We start from the raw sequence: 19,863 nt of genomic DNA, 5'->3' as shown, positions 1-19,863 counted from the left end.
TCATTACCCACTTGGATAGTCTACTATCCTGAAAACCATCAATTTGTTCTCCATTTTTATAATTTTATATCTCAAGAGTATACTATGAGTCAAATAATGCAATGTATAGATTTCTAGCATTCTGAATTCTTAGCATTTTTAGGCATAATTCTTTCATCCATATTTTATATGTATCAATAATATGTTCTTGTTGTTACTAAAATTTGATTATGTGGACATATAAACCTTTTTATTTATTCATTGAATTGTACCTGGATTACTTCCAGTTTTTTTGATATTACAAATAAAGCTATTATAAATATTTATGTTATTATGTGAATATAACATTTTTTTTCTCTCAGGAGTCCAGCTGCTGTTATATGTAACTTTGAAAATCAGTTTGGAAGTTATAAACACAGTACCCAGATAGAACGTAAAGTTCACAAAGAAATATTCAACTGTTTCATTTCCTGATCTAGCCTGAAGGCTATGTGTTTATTGTTATAGTTATAAATTGAAAATAGTCAGGCAAGCCTTGTGGAGAATATGAGATTTGAATAAAGATCTACAAAGGAGTTAGCCAAAGCAAGTTCTATAAGAAGTGTTTCGGAGAGCTATGGCAGCTAGAGCAAAGGCCTATATGGAAGCATGCCTGGAATATCTGAGGAAAGGCAAGATCATGTGATTGGAGGATGTGCACAATGGGAAAAGTGGTAGAAATGAGGTCAGAGGTAATGAGGTTTTTCGTCTTAGTGAATGGGCAGTCACTGACAAATGACACAACACAACTCAGTTAAAAAAATTAGTAGTTTACAGGTCAGGAGTTTGGCCTGAGCTCAAGCCCAGGACTGGCAAAAAAAAAAAAAAAAGAAAGAAAAAAGAAAAAATTAGTAGTTTATTACTACTGCTTCAGGGATCTAGCAGTTGCTCAGTCTGGCCTTGAACTTTGAGGCTTAGGTAATTCTCCCACCTAAGGTTTTCAAATAATTGGATTATAGGTTTATATCATCAAGCTCAAGTAACTCTGATTTAGATTTTAAATGATTACTCTGGATACTGTATTAGAGACAGACTACGGGTAAAAGCAGGTTACCCTTTAGCAGGCTATTTAAATTATGCAGGTGAAAAGCAGTATAGCTTGGAATAGAATGGTAGCAGTGGGAAGTGACTGCATTTTAATTATATTTTGAGGACAAATCTAACAGAATTTCTTCATTGATTAGGTATGAAGTGTTACAAGAAGAGAAGAGATACAAATCCATAAACTTAGAACATTTCACTCTATAGCATCTCCATGCTCCAATTCCTTCAACACTAGCACCTGCCTATTGGACAATGACTGGCCCGTCTAGGGACAGCTGGTAAGTAGGTGGATGTTAGCCTAGAATATGTACTAGTGTGAAACTTCTGCTTAAACATATGGCAATTAACTGTGCCAGTAAGTTTTTTCCTTTGGGGAATCAAAACTGAAAAGATAAGGAAAAAAAATCAGTGAGAGTAGAAGTTGAAAGACATGGAAAGCTGTATTCAGACTTCATGAGTAAGCAGAAACTGTGAATAAACAGGAGCTCTGAGCAAACGAAAGCCACGAGGCAGCAAAAAGATACACAGAGTAATGACAGAAGTAGAAGATAACTAAGACAAATTAGATTCTCAGAAGAGGGGTGTGTGTGTGTGTGTGTGTGTGTGTGTGTGTGTGTGTGTGTGTGTGTGTGTGTGTGTTCAGGGCCAGGCCAACTCTGGAGCCAGAATGTTGTAAGTGATCATTATAAGAAGCAGAGGATTTGTGCTAGACAAGCAGACAAGACAATTGTGCCCCAGCCATAGAGTGTCTGGCTGTCATCAATATCACAGAAACCAGATCCACATAAGAGCCAAAAATACAAGGGTGCAAGGAAGCCAGAGAAGGCAGAGGAAACCTGTCTGCTGAGAAGCAGAGAAGTGTAGCAGATGCTCCTAGAGAAGCACAGATGGAAGAGGCAGCCCTGTGAGAAGAGAAACTGCTTCTAGTTAGTGTCACTCCCATCCCAAGGGGACCTGGGTGTGTTGTTACCAGCACTTTAGTGTCCAAGATGATTGGGGGGAGGGAAATGGGGGCCAAAGCATGAGAAGGGGTATCAATGTGTGAGAAGTAATGCACCTACTACCTGACAAATGTAACTGTAACCTCTTTATATATTATCCCGACAATAAAAAATAAATTAAGCTGAGAAAATTAGTTTATCTTCAATAAACTAAGACTACTATATGATCCAACTACTACATTTGAAAGAAATGAAGGAAAATAAAAGGTTACACTTAAAAAAAAAGAGAGATTGCCTCTTGTCTCTGCTTGAATCACGGTCTTTTTGTACATTAGCTAGTATGAATAGATTTTGGTTCATGATTCAGGGATAAAGATGATAAAATTTAGCTTGAAATTTCTTGTTATCTATCTCTCAGATTGGCAGATAAGGTATAGAGAGCAAAAAGCCAGTTATTTTGGTCTAACAACCAAATGGAATCATAGGAAGTATTGTATATACTTTACTAAGATCTACACAGGTCCTAATAAGATCCACACGGCTGATCTTCATTACCCTATAGATTCTGTGACTGTACACTTATTTGATACTATTTACTTGTAAACCAAAAAGACTCATGGAACTTTTGTGGTTCTTCACAAACATGTGCCAAGTGGTAAAAATGTTCTGGTTGTCCAATGTGCACATTTGCAGTTGAGGTCAAACAGGCTAGCACCATTTCTTGGCCTCAGGTGTGGCAAAGGATCACAATGGAAGACCGTGAGGAGGAAAGCTATTCACCTCAAGGCGATCGGGAAACTAACAAAGAGGAATAGATCTAGGACAAGTTATAGCACACCTCTGGTGGCTTACTTCCTCTAACTAGGCCCCAGCTCTGAAAGACCATCAGCTGGAGACTCTAAGCTTTCAGCATGTGAGTGTCTTGAATGGCACTTCATATCCAAACCATAACTTTGTATTCCTCAGAAAAAGAACTCTGATGTGGGCTGGCAACAGAATAGAAACCTTAAGAATGCAGTCAGTCAAAGGGATTGAAAGTAAAACTGTATTGCACCAACATTCTATTGACTATACTTCTTTTTTTCTTCTTTTATTTCCTTCTATTTTACCTGTTCATCTCTGGCAAGATGCAACTGGGAGTTCTAAGCAGGAGCTGGGTAGAGACATGCAAGGAAGAGGGGACGTGGCATAGAATGCTGAAGTCTTAGCTTGGAACCAAATAATTGATGTTCTACAGTTGTATCGTGCCTACATGGGCTGGGTACCCCTGCCACCCACTATAACATAAGGCTCTGGACTCTTATCCTTTATCATATTAGCCTAACTCCGTTTCTCCTATCTCCTTCTCTTCCTTTCTCACCACCTCCCGTGGCAAGTGAGATTTGAGAGGACATAGGGAAGAAGGGAGTGGGAATTAGACTAGGAGTAGATGAATACATTTGTGTGAGAGCCTAAGGAGGGAATGCCACTTGTAGCATGAAGCATAAAGTCTGGGGTGAAAGGATTTTGTTGAATTTATGAAACAGGTTTATTGTTAGAATTCTCAGTCTAAATTTCTTCCCTGAATTAGATTTCCCAAAAGCTGGAGCTCTCCATCCTGCACTGGGTTCTACAGTTGTGTAGTGTCTGATGTGCTGGGGGCTGTGGCAAAGCACAAGAGACATGGAGTTTCGAGTTAAACTGAACTATACTGCCTGCCCTCTGTTTTTTGAGAAATCTCCTTAAATGCTCTGAATAGTTTTCTGACTTGTAAGATGTATTTTGTGGGTGCATCATAGTTAAAAGAAAGTGGCTCTATAAAGATTTTTATGACTATGCTTATGAAGCTCAAATGGTACCTATGGTTAATATTAGGAAAACTATCATTTTGTGGTATTTGCCTGCAAGTGGTGAGGCTTGTTTTTCTTTTTCTTCTCAGCTACGAAAAACAAAGCAAACCAGACTGAGTTTCTAGGAATTTGTGATGGTCCCTTGCAAGGATACATGAGCCATATCTTCTATACCAGAAGCAATCCAGGTACTGTACTGTAAATGCTTTAAGTCTGCAAGCTTCTGTAGCAGGGACTAAATTGCAGGTTGTTTTGTTTTTGGTACCAGCAATTCCCAATAACAAAGGAACTGACTAAGGAAAGAATGGATGCCTTACTTTGAGACAGTTAGTCCACAGTTCCTGCTTTTTTTATTTCTATAGGTCTTGAGGTTAAGTGGCCCTTACCCAAACCCAGAAATTCATCAATAAGTCAGAAAGATGGTGACTAAATTACTTTAAGCCTTGACATATTATCTTTACCTCTTCATCTTCTTTGACACATTTCTTGCAACTTGACTCAGTTTTCCTTCTACATTCAAACACCATCCTGTATACTCACCCAGTGTTTGTCTATCATCTGAAGCATTAGTTTTCTACTATTGTTGTAACAGATTATCACAAACAGTGACTTGTTTCAGTGGCTTGAATAACATAAATCTATTATCTTTTCTAGAAGGTCTGGAGAAGACAATATGTTGCACTTTTTTGCATCTACTTTTGTCATATTTCCTTCTATTACAGTTTGAATGTGTCCCTTCCAAAAATCATGTTGAAACCTAACTCCCTCGTGGTGACATTAAGAGGCAGGGTATTTTGGGAAGTATTTAAGTGCCATATAAAAGGCTGGAGGGAATGACCTTTTGGTCAGTTTCTAGTAATTCCATTTGCAATAAAATACCCTTGCTACAATTCCATAATTCTTCATGCCCTGAAACATAATACATTTATAAATGCTAAGAATTAGAACATCAATATCTTCAGAGGCCATTATTCTGCCTTTCAGAATCACTGTCTGTTATGCCTTGTTCTCTGCTTCTAGAATTAGGACAGAAACTAGTAAGCTTCTTCAGATTTTAGTCCAAAACATCCTTTTATCAGTGTTGTCCATGAATCACATGCTTGAACGGGGTGGTCTCTGTTTGATTTAAATGAATTTCATGCTATCATTTGACTTTTATATAAAATGACTCACAAACAACAAGATGAGGGGTGGGAGTGGGGGCAGGGAAATGGGGAACAAAACATGAGAAAGGGTATCAATGTTTGTGAAGTAATGCACCTTCTGTCTGGTGAATATAATGTGACCCTTCCATTAATTACAATAAAATTATATGAAAAAATAAAATAACACACAGTATATTTCTTTTTAATTTTCTTTTTAATTTTTTATTGTAATGTATAAAGGGGTTACAGCTATATTCACCAGATAGTAGGTGCATTACTTCTCACACATTGATACCCTTTCTCATGTTTTGTCCCCATTTTTCTCCCCCCAATCATCTGTCCCCCTTTCCCTTTCCTATTTCAAATAAACAAATATATATATATATGTATATGCAATATACCAGGTAACAAAGTCAGATACTGTAACAATATGAGATTAACAAAGGAGAAGAGAAATAACATAGTACATTAAGATAAAGCTCTTGTTTCCATATCCTGGAGATCCTTTCATTTAGCCTCATCCTATACGGCCTTATGTATGTAGGTTTTGCACTCTTATATTCCTCTTTTAGGAGAGTCCTAGGTGTGTACTAATTAAAAACCATTGAGCCTACGTTCCTTTGGATCTGGCTTACTTCACTTACTATGATTTTTCCCAAGTCTTTCCATTTTCTTACAAATGGGGCGATGTCATTCTTTCTGCTGGCAGGAAGAATTCCCTTGTGTATAAGTTCCACATCTTGATCCAATCATCTACTGAGTGGCATCTGGGTTGGTTCCATATCTTTGCTATGGTAAATAATGTTGCAGTGAACATTGTTGTGTTACTGGCTTTAGAATGTCCTTGTTTTTGCATGATTGGGTAAATGTCAAGGAGGGGAATTGCTGGGTCATAGGGGAGCTCTATGTTTAGTCTTTTGAGGAACCGCCATACTCACGGTATATTTCAATGAGCGCAATGGTGTTTGATTTCTTTACCTAAGTATATGGATAGGATAAACTATTCTTTATTTTTCTAACATCATTTAGATTCTATATTGTGATAGATATGTTACCATATTCAGCTTTTCTTTAGTGAGAATTTTGAGCATAATAATCTTGCTTAAAACAAATGCTAGGGGTGGGAGCATAGCCTATGTAGAGTGCTTACCTAGCACACACAAAGTCCTGGTTTGATTCCTCAGAACTACATATACAGAAAAAGCCAGATGTAGTGCTGTGGCTCAAGTGGTAGAGCTCTAGCCTTGAGAAAGCCCAAGGACGGTGCTCAGGCCCTGAATTCAAGTCCCAGGATTGACCAAAAACAAAACAAAACAAATGCGAGTGGTTCACAACTGTAATCCTAGCTACTCAGGAGGCTGAGAGATCGGAGAGTCAAGTTTTGAAGCCAGCTCAGGAAGGCTCAAGTGCTCTACTGAGCAAAAAAAGCTCAAGACTGATGCTGAGGCCCCAAGTTCAAGTCTTAGCACTACGGCGCGTGTGCACTTACACACACACACACACACACACACACATGCACGCACACACACTAGTCTATAGTCTGTCATAGTCCTATCCAATAGTACTTTTATTAACCTAATCAATGCCAGGGGCAATTTACACAAATGGTATGTCTTTAGGCATATGTATAAGGACCCATACTTATATGTACAGTTATCAGCATGATACAGAAAGATGATAAAGGTGCCATCATAGTTTAAGGGGTAGGAAGAGAAGGGAGGGAGATAACATTGAGAAGTTACTCTGTGCCAGCAAATTTAAATTCATAAACTCACTTTAATTCTCATGACAATACAGAAAGGCAATCATATCAATTGCCCTAAGGATCAAGAGGTAGAACTCACTGTTCAATATCAGGTCTGTCTAGCTGTTTCCTTTGTCCATATGACCAGCTCTTCAAATAAGAGAGTGAAATATCTTACAGTTTCATGGAGATAGCTCTAGAGACTTCTCAGGTAATAGTATAGATTTTTTTTTTCATGAAGCAATCTGAGTGGACTGGCTTAGGTCCTCTTTATGTTCAAAAGCAATCCAGTTATCAGTTTTACATTTGAGGAATGATTTAATATTTCTATAGAAAACATATAGGGACCAGATCCACTAACTTACTGTTTGCAGGCTATTAAACTGATATCAAATCACCTTAATTCTGTGTTTGTCTGGGAAATGTGTCTTTTTATTCTCATTTAATCAGTTCTTTCAATATCTTGGTTATTCATTGGATTTCAATTAGGTAATTTAGGGGAGTTGATATTCCCTAGAATAAAGGCAATCATGCAATCCATCGTAGTTAATACTGAAGGAATTATTAAAATACCAAAGAAGCAAGGGTTCTCCCTGCATTTGTCTGCACCTCAGAGAAAATGAACAGAGAGGAATTATGTAGGAGATTTGGCTGAAGTTGTGACAGAGAAAGAAACCCTCATGTCATGAGAGTGAACAAACTATGAGAAGGTACACAGATGTTTTGAGAATCATAACTTCCAAAGATCATATCTAGGTAGGCTATCATATCTAGGTAGTCTGCCATTCTAGGTCACTGTTTCATAGTGAGTCAATGTGACACTCTCACAGTAAGCAATCTTCTTTTGAACGATTACTTATTTAAATCTGTAAAGGAGATAACAACGTTGGAAAATTTAAGCCAGCGTTTCATTGCTACAATATCAAGATGGAGCATCATCTTAACGAAGACAAACAATGTTCAACAAGAAATGTACTTACCACCTTACATGTGTAGCTACAACCCCTCTGTACACCACCTTAACAATAAAATTAAATTTAAAAAAGTCAAGTCAAAAGGTAAAATGAAAGTCATGTTTTCTTTTTCTGTTGTTTAGCCTTTCTTTTTTTCTTTTTCTTTCTTGCTTTCTTTCTTTCTTTTTTTTTTTTTTTGCCAGTCCTGGGCATGGATTCAGAGCCTGAGCACTGTTCTTGGGTTCTTTTTCTCAAGGCTAGAGTTCTACCACTTGAGCTTTTTTCTTTGTATGTGGTACTGAGGAATTGAACCTGGGTCTTTGTGCATGCTAGGCAAGCATTCCAAACTCCCTTGACTTTTTTTGCTCATAGCTCGTGTTCTGTCACTTTAGCCATGCTTCCAGTTCAACTTTTTTTTTTCTGGTTAATTAAAGGAAACTCAGTGGTGAGGTATCATGACTCATCTAGTAGCTGAATTCACAGGTCATTCTCTATTGTGCTTTTCTTTTCTAGATGAGAGCTATCTGTGACTGTCTCAACTATGTGATTCCCCAGTGTGAATAACATAAGCTTTCCTCAGCCTTTTGGGAATTTCCAGAAGTTTGTGCTTTCTGGTTTTCTCTGCATCCATGAACCTGCATTTGATTGCACTAGCCAGTGCTTTACTGCTTGCCACTCCAAACAAAATTGTCTTTTAAAAATTAATTGACGTTAGTGTTATTATAGAGGTGATGTGCAGAGGGATTACACTCACATGACTTATGTAATGCGAACATTTCTTTTTGTACAGAATCTTCTGTTCCCTCATTGTCTTTCAGTCCCTTCTTCCCTTCTGTCTCCACCGTGGGTTGCACCGTTCATTTTCATCGAATCCAGTGAGCTCTACTACTGCACCTTTTCACCCTTTGTCCCTTGAGTTCTGTGCCCTCCCTCCCACTCTCCCAATGATACACACGTGCGTATACCATACATAAGAAGATAGAATCATCCAAAATTCAAAACCAAGAACAAGGTCTTTTGTTTACATATTTTTGAGTTTCAGTATGCATATTACTTTATATAAATATGAAGCAGCACTTAGGCATTGTGCCTTTGTATTTCTCTCCTGAGTGTCCTCTTTTAGTCTCACAGTGTGTATCTAGAATCCTGTATAATGTGTCATATCCCAGAGAGTGTTAGGTCCAACTTCTGCGTATCAGAACTGTCTTTTTATGAGCTACTCTCAGCCAAAAATTTACAATGAACACATGTAATTGGGTAGACTTGAGCAAACTATTATGTGGTGTGTGAAGTGCTCAACATACTAGCTTTTTATCTTATTTCCTTTTACACTTCATTTTCTACCTCGAGAGAATAAATGAATTCTTTTATGCAGAGAGACCTTGCACTCATTTATAAGTTTTTGTTCAAGCAAATATGAGTATTCTCAAGAAGTTCATTCTCCTAATAGGAACACAATTGCCAACCTCTAAAGCATACAATTTTCTCTACCATTACATTCCTATAAATTTAAAATTTTCTATGTCAACCAAGCCAAACATTTTTTTAAAAAATTTATTTTATTGTCAGGGTTATATAGAGAGGGGTTACAGTTATATTTATAAAGTAGTGAGTATATTATTTCTTAAACATTGTTACCCATTTCCATGTTTTTCTCCCACTGTCCCTTTCCCCACCCCCTCCCAAGTTGTAAAGTTCATTTCCAACATATTGTCCTGTGAATATCGCGATTACACCAGTTTATGTTTTGTCCTTTGTCTCATCATCTTGTTTTTCCCCTTCCCTTTCATGATTTAAATAAACAAATAAATGTATATATAATACACAAGGTACCAAAGTCAGATACAGCAACACCAGGGGATAAACCATAAGGGGGAGAAAAAACTCAGAAAAAAAGAAAATAAGTAAAGAACTAAGTTCACACAATACATTAAAAACAACAACCATGCGATTGTTCCTCTATCTGGTTCCCTATCATGGAGTTCATTTCACTTAGCCTCATCCTACATGGCCATATGCATGTAGCTTTTGTGCTATCACTTTCTTCTGCTAGATGCACACTAATTATTACCAATGAGGGAAACCATGGAGCCTATGTTCTTTTGGGTCTAAGCCAAACATTTTTTAAAATAAAAAAAATCATTGTGACCCTTGACCTTTGTAATAAAATGAAAATGGCTTCAAGTCAGACCTTATATGACATCCCCCTTTATTCTTTTAAAAATGTCATTATAAAGGTGTTGTATAGAGGGGTTACCAGTTACATAAGTCAGGTAAAGAGTACATTTCTTTTAGGACAATGTCACCCCTTCCCTTGCTCTCTCCCAGTTTTCAGCTTCCTTTCTTATTCTTTTCTTTTTTTTGGCCAGTCTTGGACTTGAACTAAGGGCCTAAGCACTACCCTTGGGCTATTTTTCTCAAGGCTAGTACTCTACCACTTGAGCCAGCTTTTTTTTTTTTATGTATGTGGTACCTTTCTTATTCTTAATCCAAACAGATTCCCTCTTTCTCCTCCTTAGGTCCTGCAGCAGTTCCTAAATCTGACTGTGTAGCTATCAGCTAGACATCTCTGGAGGATCATTTTGCACTGATTTGCAGAAGTCCTAACTCCATAGATGAAGGTAGGGCCTAGGATTCTGTCTCTTGAAAAAATTCCTCAGCAATGATTTAGGAATACTGATCACACTAGCCTCTGCTGTGTACCGTATTAGATGATTCAGATATAGAACACTTCCATTATATGGCCAGTCCTAATGGATAGTACTGGTCTAGGGCACTTACTGTACAAAGCATATACATACTTGGTATAGTGTTCAGCAAGGGTAGCTTTCCCTCATCTTTCTTCCATTTTTCAGATTCTTACTACCTTGTTTAGCCTGTCACTCTTGATCTAGAAAGCATTAGTAGGATCAGCATTTCTTTAACTGTTCTTTTCGCCTTTTGTCTTTAGCCTCAGTGTAGGGATAATATGTGAGACCAGGATCCTCTTTGCTTCTGGAAAGTGCTTCCACTCTACATTCTTGTAAAAGACTCAGCCACTTGAAAGCTAATGCATTTTAGCCATTATCAGTTTTCCCCTTCTTGTTAGTTGCTACTTCCTCATTCAGTGGAGACATTTACATGTGGTTCACAGTATTCCTGTGACTTCAAACTTTGCTTCATTTGGAAAATGTCAGCTTCTAGCTAACAATTGATCCTTCAGTTCCTTGACCTTTCCATCCCCAATAAAAACAGGAGCTATCACTTGCCAAAAGGCTAGCCAGCCACTTGGTAAGAAATCAGCAAGTTATGTATTAACTCATTTGATTCCATAAGTTAGCCCCCTTATAATTATTGTCTTCATTTTACCAATAAGAAAACAAGGAATTCATTCACAGATATGCCAACATTAGATAGTGAAGGAAGATGTAAATTCAGGTGCTCTTGTCCCAAAGAAGACATGCTTCAATACTGCAAGTATTCTCCTTCCAGAGACGGTGTTCACACCATTCTACTGTTGTTCCTGCTTCCACTTCTTACTGCGTCCTTCCCTCACATCTGTCTACATCTTCACTGATTTAGCAATCCCACCAGACAGGGTAATAAAAACAAAACTAAAATTAATAATAGTAACAGTTTATGGTTAAACCATCTTAATGCATAATAATAATAATAATTTCAGTACTAGAAATTGATTGTAGACTTTCATATTTGTTAGGCCAAGAACTCAATCACTTGAATTACAGTCCCAGTTTTTGTTTTTGTTAGTTATAGAACTTGAACTCTGGGCCTGGGCGTTGTCTCTGAGCTCTTCAGCTCCATGCTGCCATTTTACCCCTTGAACCTCAGAGCCACTTCTGGTTTTCTAGCAGTTAATTGGAGATAAAAAGTCTCTTGGACTTTAGTTCCCCGGGCTGGCTTTAAACCTCCATCTCAGATCTCAGTCTCCTGAGTAGCTAGGATTACAGATGTGAGCCACCTTGCCAGCTGCACTCCCAGGTTTTTGTTTTTTGCTTCTCATTTTTCTTTTTAAAGATACATCTCATATTAACTTTGTTCTGATCTTTGAACTATGATCCTCCACTCTGTTTCCTAAATAGCTTGTGTTATAGGGGTGCATAACCATTACTTTCCCAACCCAATTTAAGTCTTTTCCCTCCCTCCCTCCTTCCCTCCCTCCCTCCCTTCCTGGGCTTTCTCAAGGCTAGAGCTCTATCACTTGAGCCACAGCACCACTTTTGGCTTTTTCTTTGTATGTGGTACTGAGGAATCGAATTCTGCTCTTCATGCATGATAAGCAAGCCTTCTACCACTAGGCCAAACTCCCGGCCCTGGCTTTTTTTTTTTTCCACAGCTGATGTTCTACCACTTGAGCCATGCATTCAAACGGGCATTTTGCAGGACATGGAGTCCCTCAGACTTTACTGACCAAGCTGATTTTCAACTGAGATCTTCAGGTATATGGGCAGTAGCTAGGATTATAGGAGCAAGCCACTAGTATCTGGACTACATATTTACTCCTCAAAGCAAGTATACTGAGAAGATACGTATTATCACATGGTTTTATAGATGAGGAAATTGAGACAGATATAGAGAGATTAAATCATGTGTCCAAGGACACACAGCTCATAGATGGCAAAGCCAGAATTTGAATCCAGTTTCCATAGTCCACATTCTTCCCTATATTGTCATATGGTGATAAATCTGAAGTTATAGGAAAAAGAATGATCACTTACAACTCTTCTCATCCTCCAAGCCCTCAATATCCATGCCTGCCCTCAAGTTCAAATGTTATTTGTTTAAAAAAAATCCTGGCTATTTGCCTCATAATGAGAACAATGAATTAGATCATTTCAATAATCTCCCCACTTGGTGTTCTGGTTGAATATAATGTATTGCTGTACTGCAAATCTTAGACAGGACTGTGTTATACAAACAAGACAGAGCTGAGCCTGAGATTTGGGGGATAATAACCAGCATATTTGAATGAAGAAAGCACAGGTACCGAAAGCTTACAGGGGCTATTGTAGCAAATAGAGAGGACAGATTTCTTTTTATGTGGTTCCTGATGTGCTTATGTTGGGAGGAGACCAACAGTTTGGGGTGGGAGGGGGAATATCTCAAAGAAGTTTGCTCTGCATTAATATGATGGCTTCTATCACAAGAAAAAAGCGGTAAGGAAGGAGGGCAAAAAAAAATTTTTTTTAAAGGTATCCTTGGTTTGGGGCCAGGAGAAAGGCAGCCTGGCTGAAACCCTTGTTCCCTTGGTCAGGAAGCAGCAATCTACGTAAACAGGAAGTAGAGAAGGCTGGGGGAGAGGAGAGCTGACTCCAGATGGGTGTAAGTGGTTACATGCAAAGGAGATTGTGATACAAGCAGGGGCTTTGCATGTCATACTTGGCTCCTTCCTAGGAAGCCTTGCTTCAGCAAAGTGTCTGTGAAGAAGGTGCTGGGTCCTGTTTTCAAATAGATAAACCCTTAAGCTTTTGCTTTTTGTCATTTGCTGGCTAGGTACTTTTGTTTATACTTATTTAATTACCTCAACATTCTGTAAAATTAGGATTAGGTGAGAAAGGAAAATAACTGGTTCAGAGGGACTGAGTTACCTTGTCCTAATTCATTTATGTTACACCATCAGACAGCACTTTGTGGAAAATAGTCTCCTATTGAGAGATGTTGTATTGAAAAGTAGAAGGAGACCTAGAGAACAACTAAGGGGATAAAGGAGAAGAGGAGGATTAAGAGATCAGTAGGAGGATATAATATGTATATTATATAGAAGTATGAAAAATCACAATAAACCCATTATTCTACATAATTAATATCAATAAAAATGAAAAAGATGCATTTGCTTTCTAAGGATGTCATAGAAAATTAATCAAAACCTAGTGTATATGTGTGTATATTAGTACCTCTGTGTATGTGTATGTGTATGTCTATTCAGTCTCTTCTTTATTTAGATCAGAAATTTAAAATCAAGGTACCAGCAGGATCACACTTTTGAGGGATCTAGCAAAGAACGCTTCCTTGTTTGTCCAGCTTCTGGTGACTCGTTTTTAGTCTTGTGGCGATATAACCCACCTCTGTTTCCATCTTCATATGACCTTTTCTTTTAATCCTGTCTTTTCCTCTTCTCTCTTATAAGGATGCTTGCTGTAGGATTTAAGGTCCACCCGAATGATCTCATCTCAAGATCCTTAATTTAATTACAGCTGGAAAGACCTGTTATCCAAATAAGGCCAAAAATTGCAGAGGCTTGATATTGGGGCATAGACATATCTTTCTTTCAAGCCAACATTTAATCAAGTATAAGGGGTATCATTATTAAGGTATAAACCAGATTGTATAGCATTTTCAAAACAACCATGGAATCAGGAGGGATGTTATCTTGGTTATAATTCTCGTTTCCAGATCTTTAAAAGCATAAACGTCTCCAAAATGCTAGTCTCTCCTGTCTTTGATTTCCCAGAGTGTGGCACAGAGCCATGTGGGTTTTTGAAGCTGACCTCTGTGGGGAAATGTTATACCTCTCCTCTAATACACACACTCACACATGGTTGAAAATTGCTTCTGGGAGGGAATGCTATGACCCTGGCTGATGGGTAAGGCCAATAATATTATGCATTTAAGGAAGAGATAAAATCTACCAGTAGTGATAATAGAGTCTAAAAGTTGGATTAATGTGCAGAATCTTAAATCCAAAGATTAGGTCTTGAACCAAGTGTGTTATTACTATAAGTGAATATCACTATTGCCCTGGGGATCTGTCTAAAACACAAATACACTCATCTCTTCTTGAGATTTTTCACTGGCTCCTTCTCAATATTGGGTGAATTTCAGATGCCTTAACAGAGCATACAAGTAATCTGAAAGGTAGCCTCCGTGTCTTACCTTTGTAGATTTTTTTTTACCACTCTCAAAGACTTTTTGCTTTTCCTGATCAAATTCTTGCCATTTCACAAACAAGTAATGTCCCTTGTTGTTCCATATGCTTGAAATGCTCTGTTCCCCTTTCTGACACATAGATAAAGACTACTTTTCCTGCACATATATTAACAAATCTCTTTACTTTTCAAACTGTTCATGGGGCTGTTTGCCTTGTGTTCTATATAAGTACAGAACTTTTTCAAACTCATCTCTGAATTTCCAGTGCCTCATAGGTACTCAATAAATGTTTGTCAAATCATAGCTTCACATCTGAAATTCTTGGTTTGGCAACAGTGGGATCCAGGCTTTTAATCTTTGTAAAGCAACCACATTGGGGCAGAGCATAGGAAATCTTGGCATAGGTGTAAGAAAAAAAGAATGGTAGGAAACAGACGGAGGTTTCCAGTTCAGAGACAATGTGTGTGGTTTAAGACATATTGGAATCCCTCTGTTCATTCTCCCATCTTGGGCATGAACACTATTGAAGTGGAGCTTGGTTGTGGGTTCCCATCAATATCAGTGACAACACATCAGAACAGTAGGGATGACAGATGTGCTACAACTAGAAAGTACCAGCTCTGACACGGGGGAGGTATACAGTTAATGGGTAAATGGAGGGAAAGAGGACAAAGGTAAATATACGTGACAGATGAAAGAAGAGGGATTTAATGCTGTAGCTACATACTTATGAATTCTATTTCTCTCTTGGTATCTGCCTTTCCAAAAGGGGAAATCAAGTTGTACTTACCAGAAGAAAAGCGATGGAGACTTGTAGGGATAGCTTTAGGCTTTTAATTTTGGGTCTCTCTCTAATAAAATAATTTTGAAATAGTTATCAAGAGCAAGTTTAAATCTTGGAGATATGACTTCTTACCTAAGATCTATTTACAAGAGATGTCAATATACCAATAGTTGTTGACTGCAATCTGGTTCCTTTTTCCCACCTACCACACCCCATAACTTTCAGAGACCCATGTAACTGAAAAGCTCTGAAGCTTAAGAATTGTTAGTGCCACAGTAAATCCTCCTATGGATACAGAGCAAGTGAAGACAGCAGATGTCCATTTCCTAATAGCAGAGACCTCGTTTTAAAGAATGGAGAGTTGGACATATATCCAAGTAACTGCATCTGGGGAACTTGCGTCTTGGCAGTGCAAGTGATCATCATTTTGTACTTTGTGGCACTGGCTAAACCCAGCTGGATTTTTGCTACACTGACTTTAACAGCTCTTCACTCACGTAATTCAGTGCTTTTAAAGGCTATGTTTTATTTGGCTTGGATGCTTTCAACAAACTTACAGGGACTATTGGCCCCAGGAGCCAAAAGCTGAACCTGTCCTGCCACAGCTTCTGGCTATGTTGACTCTTCCTTCTTTTTTCTCCTTACCCTTTTCCTCTACCTCTTACTTCTCTTCTTCCTCCTGTCCCCTCCTCCCTTCTTCCTCTTCTCTTCATCTCTGATTGTTTTGACAGATCATTGAGTTCAGACAGTGCATCACACATGAGGCCTAAATTATGAGCAAATTCCATTGACGTCAAGCCATGTACATCCAGTGAATTGGCACAATTTTTGGCATCTCTAAGCTGTGTCCTTTTCAGATGCAGACAAGTGCCTTCAGGGCAACAGAGGCATTCCAGATGGTGATTTTCAGATAGACTCCCCAGCAACACTACCTCCCATCTGGGCCAGCGCCCGGAATGCCACTGGCCACTGTCGGCACATCCCCACAGCTGCTGTTGACTCTTGGAAGGAGTGCAGCAAACATACTGTGACTTATCAGAGGAAACCTGCAGATGATTAACTCTGAGTTCATTATAAGCTGTATTTCCACCCAAGTGGACTCCAGTCTGAGGGTAAAAGCAGGGTATGAGAGAAGACAGACAGTGGAACACCAGGAGTTTGGCAATAATTGTAAATGCTTTCCCCAACAAAGGAGGCACCACAGTAGGAGAAAAATGCAAGATGTTTAAAAGATAGAAAACATGAGTCCAGGTCCCTGCTGTGTCACTCACAACAGATGTGAACTTGAGCGATGGTGGTAGATGTCTGCTTGGACATTCTTCCCACCTCCTTACTTTCCCAGCCTCTTTCCTTGGAGGGCATTTCTCTTCTGCCCAGATGGACTCAGGGTTCTATCCTTATACCCCAATCCCTTCTACTTCCTGCTCTTCTGAGACAGTATTCAATAAGGTCAATTGCAGTGTTCTACAGCTGGGACATAGTGAATAAAGCTCAGGATATATGTTAAATCATCAAAGCCCTTCCTTGAACATTCCATAAATTTTGGAATGAAATTAACATCATATAAGAATGTGAATCTAACCATGTCATGAGAAAGGATATCAATGTTTGTGAAGCAATACACCTTCTATCTGGTGAATATAATGTAACCCTTCTATTAATTACAATTAAAAAAAAAGAAAAAAAAAGAATGTGAATCTATCTTGTCAACTTCAAAATAAAGGAGAAAAAGCCAGGAGTTTGGCCTAGGGGTAGAGTGCTTGCCTAGCATGCATGAAGACCCAGGTTCAATTCCTTGGTACCACATACATAGAAAAAAAGCCAGAAGTGGTGCTGAGGCTCAAGTGATAGAGTTCTGGCCTTGAAAAAGTCTACAGACAGTGCTCAAGCCCTGACTGGAAAAAAAAATAAGGAAGAAAAATATCTGTCATAATAGCTGGAAGGTGACATCCAAAGTCAAAAGCGAGGCCTCTGCTTTTCTGACTCACTGCCACAACTACCTAGGTTTATGGAGTTAGCAAGGGCTTGTACATACATGAAAGTTCCTTGCAGCTGAAATGTATTGTGTCCAAAGAATAAAAGGACCTCTTTTTAAAAACAAAACAAAACAAAACCCCCCAAAAAACAAACCACAAAAATCAAAAACCAAAAGCAAAACATGTTATTTGTCAACTCTTCTAAACTATTTCACATACTTCTCACTTTGAAAATAGAAGATACCACATTTAACCTCTTCGGAATGGCGCTGGGTCATTAAACCAAGGATCAATTAATATGCTGTGCAATCATGTATTTTAGGACTCCTGATCTTTCTTTTATTAACACTGTCCCAGCCTCCACTTCCTAAATTTTTTTTGGCTGTTTATCCAGGGCCCCACAGGGCAAGCTCTCAATAAGAACAAGCTTAAGGTTTTCTGGCCTAATTCATAGCCAACCCCCTTCCTACTCTCTGTCTTGTATCCCCCTTCCTAGTGTGTTCTTGAACTCTGTTGGCTCCTGAACTTCTGCTTCTTTCTTGTTTTCAACCGAGCAGTTTCCCTTTAGATCTCACCTGAGATATAGCTGCTCAAAGACTGACCTTTGGTCCTTTTCCTCATATGCCATTCTGCTTTTGCCCTTGGGTCCTGTTTGGCTTCCAGCTGGCAATTATATTGAGCCAAGACAGGGTCTCATGACAAGGGATCAAATGTTAGTGTTTCTCCTTTCACATGGTTAAATGGACTAGGATCATTTATCACAGGGACAAACAACCGTGTTCACACTACAGAAACCTCTTGGGTAAGATTTAAAATAGCCAGGGGTAGGGATAGGATTATAGGAAGTAGCAGTTATCCTACTTTGGAGGGAATATTATAATTAGGTAGTATGGAGATCAGTTTTCTGGTGAGTATCAGTTATATTTTTTTTATTAATTACGTTACAAATACACCTCAGGAATTGTGAAATTGTCCAACTTCACAGCTAGCTGATTGTTAGCTAATAGTCTCTCCAGACCTCACTTTCTCTTTTTGGCCCTCTACTGACCCATGAATCCAAGCCTTTTTTTTTTTTTTTTGGCTTCAGCAGGCTCATCTCTTGATCTCTTTTTTACCATTAAAATAGTAACACACGAAAATATTTTTAAATACACAGAATCTTGCAGGTATGTGGCTCTTAACACTTCTCAGGGTTAAGGGGACAATTATGCTAAACATTTTACTCATTGTGCATGAATAGATGCTTTTGTTTAAACCTACAGGAAACATTGCAAGGAAGAATCATATCAAATGGAAAGCATGAGTTTCATTTCAGCCTTGTTTAAGAACTTTAGACAACGCTAATCAGTCTGATGTTTCTCAACAACTTCCAGAGTAGCCGTTCCTCTCTTTGTTCTTTTAGATGTAGCCCATCAACCCTAAGTGAATGTACACAGAAACTCAGCCTGAGGGCCCCATTTCTAACCACGCAGAAATTTGCCTCCTTTACTACCCCTCCTGCATACTCCCTGTCCTGGCTCTGTGATCCCATGCTGTACTTTAGTGTAATTAATTTCAACTCTTGCTGCACTGTGGAATCATTCCAGAGAACTTAAAAAAATCTGAGCCAGGTATGGAGGCCTGCTCTTGTAATACCAGCATGTGGACGGCTGAGGCAGGAAGATTACAAATTTAAATTTGAATGCATGGCCTTCAAAGTATACTCAGGCCATCTTGGGCTACCTAATGAGATCTTGTCTCAAAAACAACAACAGCAACAACAACAACCAAAACCAAAACCAAAACATTGATGTCCAGATACAAATAAAACCAATTAAATCAGAATTAGAATTTGTTTCCCTCAACATTAAAAAAAAAATTAAGTATGGGCTGGGAGTCTTGCTTATTGATAGAGTGCTTTCCTATCATACATAAAACCCTGGATTCAAATCCTTGGTATCACATACATAGAAAAAGCCAGAAAGTGGTTCTGTGCCTCAAGTGGTGGAGCACTAGCCTTGAGAAAACTTGAGGACAGTGCTTAAGGACTGGCAAAAAAAAAAAAAAAAAAAAAAAAAAAAGGACAAGGACAGCTCTGCTCCCAGATAGGTTCTGCCAGAGTGGGACTTTTTTGCAATATTTGTTAAGTACAAACTTTTTAAAATTGCCAGTCCTGGGGCTTGAACTCAGGGCACTGTTCCTGAGTTGCTGTTGTTGTTTGTTGTGTGTGTGTGTGTGTGTGTGTGTGTGTGTGTGTGTGTGTGTGTGTGTGTGTGTTTTAGCTCTAGGCTAACACTGTATCACTTGAGTTTTAGCTCCACTTCTGGCTTTTTTGGTATTTACTTGGATATTTGGAGAGAAGAGTCTCACAGTCTTTCCTGCCCAGCCAGACTTTGAGTTGTGAGTCTCAGATCTCAGCCTCCAGAGTAGGTAGCCTTATAGGTGGGAGCAGCAGGCACCCAGCTCCAGAGACTTTCTTTTCCAATTAGCTACTCTACATCCAGAAGTAGAGGTCTGGCTCAAGTGATAGGGCACTAGCCTTGAGAGAAAAATCCAGTAAGAGTTTGAGACCCTGAGATCAAGTCC

At 38.7% G+C, this 19,863-nt stretch overlaps 1 long non-coding RNA gene across 1 annotated transcript in view; it reads right to left on the bottom strand.

Moving 5' to 3' along the window:
• Nucleotides 1–10,124: 10,124 nt before the first annotated feature.
• Nucleotides 10,125–19,863, bottom strand: part of LOC150053145 (uncharacterized) — a 39,373-nt gene continuing 29,634 nt past the window's right edge. Inside the window, exon 3 of the long non-coding RNA XR_016538074.1 lies at nt 10,125–11,226. This is a non-coding gene — a long non-coding RNA (uncharacterized LOC150053145). The remainder of the gene's footprint in view (nt 11,227–19,863) is intronic.

This window comes from Megascapheus bottae, chromosome 16 (genome assembly GCF_031878675.1).
Source record: "Megascapheus bottae isolate mThoBot1 chromosome 16, mThoBot2.hap1, whole genome shotgun sequence".
Classification (NCBI taxonomy): Eukaryota; Metazoa; Chordata; class Mammalia; order Rodentia; family Geomyidae; genus Megascapheus; species Megascapheus bottae.
Note: the sequence above shows the minus strand (reverse complement) of the source record. Positions and strands in the feature narration are given on the sequence as shown.